Source organism: Calonectris borealis, chromosome Z (assembly GCF_964195595.1).
Source record: "Calonectris borealis chromosome Z, bCalBor7.hap1.2, whole genome shotgun sequence".
Classification (NCBI taxonomy): Eukaryota; Metazoa; Chordata; class Aves; order Procellariiformes; family Procellariidae; genus Calonectris; species Calonectris borealis.
In genome coordinates, this window is record NC_134352.1 from 63,346,482 (window position 1) to 63,354,234 (window position 7,753).

The 7,753-nt window shown below is 43.5% G+C and overlaps 1 protein-coding gene across 7 annotated transcripts in view; it reads right to left on the reverse strand.

Moving 5' to 3' along the window:
* ERBIN (erbb2 interacting protein) overlaps positions 1–7,433 on the reverse strand; it is a 132,778-nt gene extending 125,345 nt beyond the window's left edge. For 2 of the 7 annotated variants that reach the window (XM_075137230.1, XM_075137229.1), the window contains exon 1: positions 6,875–7,113. The gene's annotated coding sequence lies outside the window, so the exon portion shown is untranslated. Of the gene's footprint in view, positions 1–6,565; positions 6,587–6,874; positions 7,121–7,410 lie in introns of those variants that run through there. The other 5 variants (XM_075137239.1, XM_075137228.1, XM_075137234.1 and 2 more) reach the window with 5 other exon arrangements.
* Positions 7,434–7,753: the final 320 nt, after the last annotated feature.

The following is a 7,753-nucleotide window of genomic DNA, read 5'->3' on the forward strand; positions in this document are numbered from 1 at the left end:
TAACCATCTTTTTCCTCTTCTTCATACTTAAGAGTTGAGTTCTTAACTTAATTGTTACCTAGCTTTTAATAGTATTCCAACGCCCATATGTGAACGAACAAAAGTGACCTTAAAGTAAAATTCTAGGTTTGTTCCAAATGTTATTTTCTAGCATTCTACACACAATTCCCTCTGCCTGTAATTCCTCCCAGACAGAGATCTACTGAAGAATTCACAAATATTCTCCATTTCTTAGAATGAATCACCCTGTAAAAGTTTACTAAAGCACAACTGAAATAAATGGTATAAAGGCTGGATAGCTATAAATCAGAAAGACATTAGCTTCTGAATTTTCTCCCTCAGTGATGAACTTTATTGCCAACCCCCAAAAAAATACACCTCAGAAATTAAATGACCCGCAGTTCCAGGGTTAACATCACATATGATTATGTGACCAGAAGTAACCCAAAATGAGTATGTTCTCCTAAAAGGAGCTAACTACCAAGCTGACATTCCAGGTCACCACAGACTAATTTGCCACAGCAAGCAGAAGTACCAGCTGCAGGGTATCAGTGCACATCAACAGCTGTCTGCACATTCATCTCCTCCCTCAGGTATACATACCTACCTCATAGGCCAAAGGAGAAACTAAGTAAATTCAGCACCTGCATATTATACTCTGTAGCATGAGCATGGAAAGAGAGTATTTACAGAGCATTTAAGTCATGAAAAGTTTACACTGCTATGCTGCCATACTTCCAGTTTACTTTTACTGAAAATACAGGCCTCAACCTTGTAAATACTTCTGTAGTAAAGATTTTTAGTTTATTTTACCCACAAACATGCATAAGCACATACAGATTATTAAGCATAATGTTTCCACAGAGGAAAAAAAAAACTATAACTTGCATTAGTATCATTATTTAAGAATTCTATGATATCCAGTTTCAAATATAAACCTCCATCCTATCCTCAGGGTTACCTGTAAGTAAAGGCAGAAGACCTGCAGTAATTTGATCAAATTGCTGACAATTGGGTTGATCTTCTAAACTATCATTTCTCCCCTCAGGGAGAGTAATGCTAGGATGACTACAGTTACAGGTTGGGGAAAAAGCAGCAGTTCTCAAAAAGTTTCTCAGCAGCCTACCAGAAGTCTTCCAGACAAGCCTGGAAATGCTTTCCACCATCCAAACACTTAAGATGACATCCATAGCCATTTTGGATGACTGAACCTGTGACTGATATTCACAGGCATCTGGTATTGCATTTCGGACATTTGTTCAGATGTAGCTCAAAGCATCTATGCCCTCTCCTCTCTTTCTTAGGAGGGTTGGAAGATACGTACTTTAAAACTCCAAGGACAAGGAGGGCAAGGAAGGCTGAAGAAATAATTTCTGCAACTATACTAAACTTAGACCCCACATTACGGGACAGAAGACTAACAAAGAAGATAAAACTTTTCTTTCAGAACTGTCTGGGAAGACGGAGCCCCCTATGCAGCTGCTACAGGAACTTCTCAGGCCAACAAGAGTTGAAAACTGCTGAGAAAGCTCCAAAGGCAGCAATAAAACTCAAAGCGCGGTACTTCAGACACCAAGATCATCCTTCTGCAGCTACCTTTAACATACTAACAGAACTTTAAATATTTTGAATTTAGTTAGTAACATTGGAGCTGTCCCCACCAAGGAGAATAAGGCCCTGGCCACTTCAGAGGGAGATACCACCGATTCCAAATTAAGAGTTGAATTATAAGTGTTTCATTTCAAGTATTTGTAACTTTTACTAACACTTTAAACCACTTCAGAGGTTCTTTTACTCCTAAAGCTAGCCCCAGACAACTGACACAAGAAGTAGCCACTGAGCACTAGAAGCTCACAGGAAGACTATACCCCAACCATCTACTTCAGAAGTGCAATTTTAAGTTCAAGAGAACACAAAACTAAACATTCCTAAAACAAGTATTTCCTTCCTGTTTGTTCCTAGAAAGGAAATTCTACTCAAGTAGCTGCAGTCTCTCCCACTGGAAGTGTGTGATAGTTCAGAACAGTCAAACCATTCAGTACTTGGACCACGACTATGTTATCTCTGTTCATTCTACCCCAGCCAACTTCATGACGAGATCTACCAGACATGAAGCACAGCACTGTATTTATTGACTATACAAACCTGGAGAATTCAGTGTGCTTAGAAGACTTTTTTGTTTGGAAACGGAGCTCATGCACCCCATGAATTCCAAACTGATCACCCCCGCCTTCTTTAATCAAAGTTGTGTACATGACTTGCTACCTAACGTTCTCCTGGCCTTGCCAAAAAATAGTATAGAAGAGTATGGCCATCCCATTCATTATCTACTGAAGCGGATAAAGAGAGGAGGAGAGTACATACTATCTTATATAACAAGATTGAGCCTTCAAACACAAGAAGCTCCAAAGGCTTGGTTACCTTCTGACATTATTACAACTTCCAAGACAGCCTCAGCAGCCAAGATCATTCACACTGTTCTCACACTCTGCTTAAACATCACTTTTTGTTCCCATGTATAATGATCACTTAATATCAAGTATCTACAAATTAGTTCCAGATACAGAAAGAACTAATCTACTTTTCAACTTAAACTACCCTAGGGAAGCTAGTCACAATGCTGATTTCTCCACCATAAGTACACTTCAATTTGGTTTCATTTAGACCAAATGAAGAGGTTTGTTTAGCTTTATTTCTCAATTATGCAAAGTCACAATGTATTTTTAAAGGTGGAAGGTGCGATTTAGTGTTGAAACATCATGCTTCTGTATCACCTTCACAGGAAGTACAGGTGAAACTAAACAGAGTAATAAGCCAAATCCTCGTATTGAAATTTAAGCATCAGAAAAGCAAGTATCTTAACAAGAATTGGTAACTTATGAGGGAGAGCAGCACAGAAAGCAGAATTATCCCAAGATGACTATATAATAAAAATACTACCAACTCCAGCACAGCAATATTCACCTTTTCCATTTTTCTTAGGCAGAAGATGAGATTCATAAACCTCTCCTAAATCAGCATCCTTACTTTCAAATCTTAACATTTGTAAGGTTTTACTCACAATACATGAACGTTGTATTCTTAATTAGAAATGAAGGCTGTATTTCAATAAAGTAACCTTTTCACAACAAGAAATCCTTCCAAAAAACCCATTGGAGCAGTCAAGTTTCTCTGTATATCACCTGTCCCCTTATAATCTTACACTCAATAGAATTGCTTAACAATTAATTATTACTGAAGTACACTAGGCAATGTTATTAGGCCCACTAATTTTTACCTATATTTACTCAGCAGGAGACAGCGTGCCAGCTATGCTGATACAGTGGGCTCTGCATGTCACCTTCACAGTTGGAAACTGCAGTGGCACGCTGCAGCTCCTCCCCAAGAGATGGAGAGAACTATAAGGACTGTGGGAAATCTATGTCTGAAGCTTTCACAAGCCCCCACCCCACCGAAAAAAGTACTTCTTGTCCAGAACTGGACCAGAGCCTGCCGTGGGGGTAGCCACAGAACTGTTCACAAGTTACCCACAATCCTCACAAAAAGCTATTCCCTATGCATTCTAAACATTAAGCAAAACTCTCAGAATTAGTTAAATTTTCATTAGTTGTAGAAGACATAACCTATACCTCACAAGTGTGCGCTGGACTTCACAGGTGTTCCAAAGACACAAAGCTAGCAATGTAACAGGTTACCACACTGTACGAAACGGGGGGACGGAGTGGGGGTAAGTTATCTACAGACTATTTACTATACAAACTGACAAACGTGTTACCTTCAATGTTTTCATTCTGATGTGAAAAGTGTTGTCTGACATATTGTTTTACTTACTCGAAAGTTGACAAGGTAAAATAGCAATGTTTCTAAATCTTCATTTTCCAGATAATTCACACTTAACCACCTATACAAATTGTCATCACTTGTCACTGTCAACATTTGCATGCTCACATAGGAATACAGTCAACTATTTTCACATCCGTAAGAGTAGCTTTTCCGTCAATTCAACTAGTTACTCTTTCGGAAAAGGTTAGATTTGTAATTCCTCTACGTGGAGTAAATGTCAGACTCTCCTTTAGCAGATCAGGTTACTCCGTAGGGAGAATCTGCTGAAGAGATGACATATCAACCATTTGATCTTTACGTAACATTTTCCCTAGAAGTTTTTCCTTTTCGCTTGGGAGCAGGAAAGACAAAAACAAAACAAGAAAACAAAGCGGACAGCCAGTGATTCATTACACAGGAAAGCTGAGTTGAGGAATTTGCTCCCATCCCCTTCTATTTCTGGAACCTATTGCTAACATGCTACGTATAACGTATATTACATATGTGCAAGCCTCTCCTTAGCTTTGATGTTCCAAGCATGGCTCTTTATGCCTGGGACTACAGAGTCTGAACGAATTCCACCGAGTACAAATCATAACACTGTTTTCTTACACCACCAGCTTAATACACTATGCAACTTTCAATCAATAATACTTTCTCCATGGAGCCCCCTCATCAATGCTATATGAATGTGATGTGCAAATGGATACCCTAAAAAGCACTACATTTATACATTTATATATAAACATTACTGGGCAGCTTATTTGTAAGACAAATTTATTCATATTTTTATTAATATGATAATCATCCTAATGATAATCACATTCCTTAGTATGCCATATGCTGTAACTTCTAGCTCTTTGATTGCAAGCATACCTACTTAAAATTACCAATGTTTACTTGAGCTTAATTTAATTCATGAGCAAGGAACAGCCAGGTCAAAAGAATGTTTCCCCAAGCCATCGAAGCGTACCTATGAGCATGTTGTTTCAAGCAACACAAGCTACCATGTGTATACTTAAATAATTTTATTCATAATATGGTATCAATTTCAGACTGATTTTTAGTTGAGACAGTTGATCTCAAGAAAGAATACGCTCCTTCATAATGCCTAAACTATGTTAATGACATGAATGGCCTTCTATGATATAACCATTAGCTGCAAGCAGTACTGAATTACACTTTCATCATTAAAAAGGGCCTTATCCATAGCTACCATGGTGACAAAACACTAGTGTAAAAAGTTGTGGCTCCACTCAAGCATCTATTCTTCTACATGGCATTGAAAAATATCAAGTGCATCATGAGAAACACAAAAGGTCTGAAAAGAAACAAAATTGCATCCATTACCAACACAGTGCTTTACAACTAAATTTGTCATGCATTGCTACAATTCCCCATCCCCCACTCCCACCCCTCCCCGCCCCCCGAATCTCAAGTCATTACTGGGACTGAAACACTGCTGTGGAAAGTGATCGTTCTTTGTAAAAGGATTACTCTATTTAGACTTCATTGCTTTTTTGCCAAGCATCAGCCATATAAGGAAACCGAAGTTCACTGCCATTTATTTTGTTCAGCCCTTTCTGACGCCTAAGAATAACCCTTACGGCTGCCTGGAAAGGTAAGTCTATCAATTGCAAGCCAAATCATTTACTTGTTATCAGCCACAGAAGCCACTTTAGGTCAGTTAAATGTTAGCATTTTTCCTCACAGTATATCAAACAATTGGAGTTGGATTAATAACTTTTTCCTCAAACACTACATTACTTGATGCTGTTAAAGAACTACATGTGTAGGAGTGTTAAAAATTTTGCATAGAAATGACTTTGTTCAAGCCTCACAAATACTAAGACTTCTCAGATCCTTTAGACACTGAAGCACACACATCCTATCTGACCAACACGCTGCTTTCGAGTTTGACAAATAGGAACAAAAATTTAAATAAGCTAGCACAGAGCTATGGCTTCTAGCTCATTCTGAACATTCACAATACGAGGAATTCCTTGCCTTCACGAAAGAACTAACAAATAATTGCCTCTTTGAGGTGTGCGAAATGAATCTGTGGTAAGCAATATTGCTTTCGCTACACGCAACTGGTTAGTTAGCGTAACTTTACAAGCACCAGCAGTACAAAGCCTTACACCAAAACTTCGCATTTAGTTTCCCTTCCAACAGCTTCAAACAGGACTCCTTTCAAAAATGATAAAGTGGTCACCAAAATCAAACAAGGCTACGTTAACTCGAGGTTCAACTGCACATGCTTTTAAGAAGTCAAACCACTAGCTAGCTTTTTTTTTTTTAAACGAGGTTCTTAAGATAAACTTGTGCAAGGATCAAAATGCAATACAGACGTCTCCTATACAAGCTGAAAAATATGCAGTCCAACTCGTCATCTTGAGGACTGAGAGGGGGCGGAGGGGAGGAAGAGAGGTGGCGACAGCAGTCGAGGGGAAAAACTGCGACAACATTTACAGAGGACTACGAGGGCACATTTTTATAAAGAAATTTAACAGCTATCTTGAAGAAGATTGGCCAGACACTAACAGATATTCCAGAAAACAAGGTGAAAGGCAAACAAGAAACGGCAAGCCTCAAGACCTTTCGATTAAATAAAAGATACTACCTCCTTTAGGAGTTTCTTATTTGCCGACAAGTTAATTATACTCGCAGGGTTAGCAATCTTTTTGGAAGGGAAGGAGCTGAAGCAGCAGAGTCACGGAGTCGAGCAGTTTCAGTTCAATACCTTCTCCGACAGAACAAAGAAACTTCTGTGTCTGAGGAGCTTAAAAACTTTCCGTCTCCCCAGACTCTTTCCTCAGCCTCCATGAAACCAGCGACTACGTTCATACAAACAGAATTTCGGCGAAAGGGTGAGAAACACAAAGGATAGCTAGGCTATGCAAGGCGGAAAACACAGAAAAATAATGGCCAAAAACAGGATATCAAAATGAAGCGTGAACTCCTTCCTTTTTCCCCACCCCCTTCAGCAGAGGAAGGATTTTTCTGTTGTTGTTGCTGCTGCTGCTCCCCAAGCCTTCTCCATTTAATTTACCTCGTCTGTCGGGCGTCTAAACCAGATCCAGCAGGCAGGAGTTTCTTCCGACCCCAAAGAAATGTATTAAATCCAATCGAGTTTTCTTCTTGTTAAGGGGGAAGGAGGCAGAGAAGAAGGAGGGGGGGAGATGCAACAGCTTTCGACGAGGACGGGGGCGTTCGCGGAGCCGAGCGTGCGACGTGCGTGTGCACGGGGGGGAGGGCGGCAGCGGAGCCGGGCTCCTCCCGGCCCCCGCCGGCGGCGGCGCCGGGGTCTGCCCCGCGGGCGGCTCCGACCCGCGCCGGCCCCGCCCGGCGCCGCGACCGCCCGGCAAAAACGACGCCCGGCGGCGAGACCGCAGCGCCCCCCGCCACCCAGCCGGCCCCGGCAGCGCAGCGCGGCCCGCCGCCGCCCCTGGCCCGCTGGCCTGCCTCCCCTCCCGCTCCGCCCCCAGCTCCCTCACCCGGGGCCGCGCTGCCTGAGCGCGGCCACCGCCCCCCCCGCCACCGCCGCCGCCAAGGGCAGGAGGGGAGCGGGACGGCCGCCTGCCTCACCTGCCCGCCCGCCGCCGCCGCCGCCCTCTCTCCCCGCCTCCTTTCGCACACTTCCCCCTTCTCCCGCCGCTTCAGCCTCCCGCCCCCCCCGGCCTCAGCAGCGGGGGCCCGGGAGGCGGCGGAGCTGTGGGGAGGGGGAGTGCCCCCGCGCGACGGGGACGGGGGGCAAACGGGGGGAGGCCGCCGCGCCTCTGCGGCTGCCGGCGCCGCGCACCGCCGCCCAGGCCGAGGGAGGCACTGCAGCGGCGGCGGGGGGGCGGAGCGGGAACCGGGCCGGGGCCGGGCGGAGGCGGCCGCCGCGGGGACGGGCAGGCGTGGCGCTCGCGCCCCCGCTGGCCGTGAC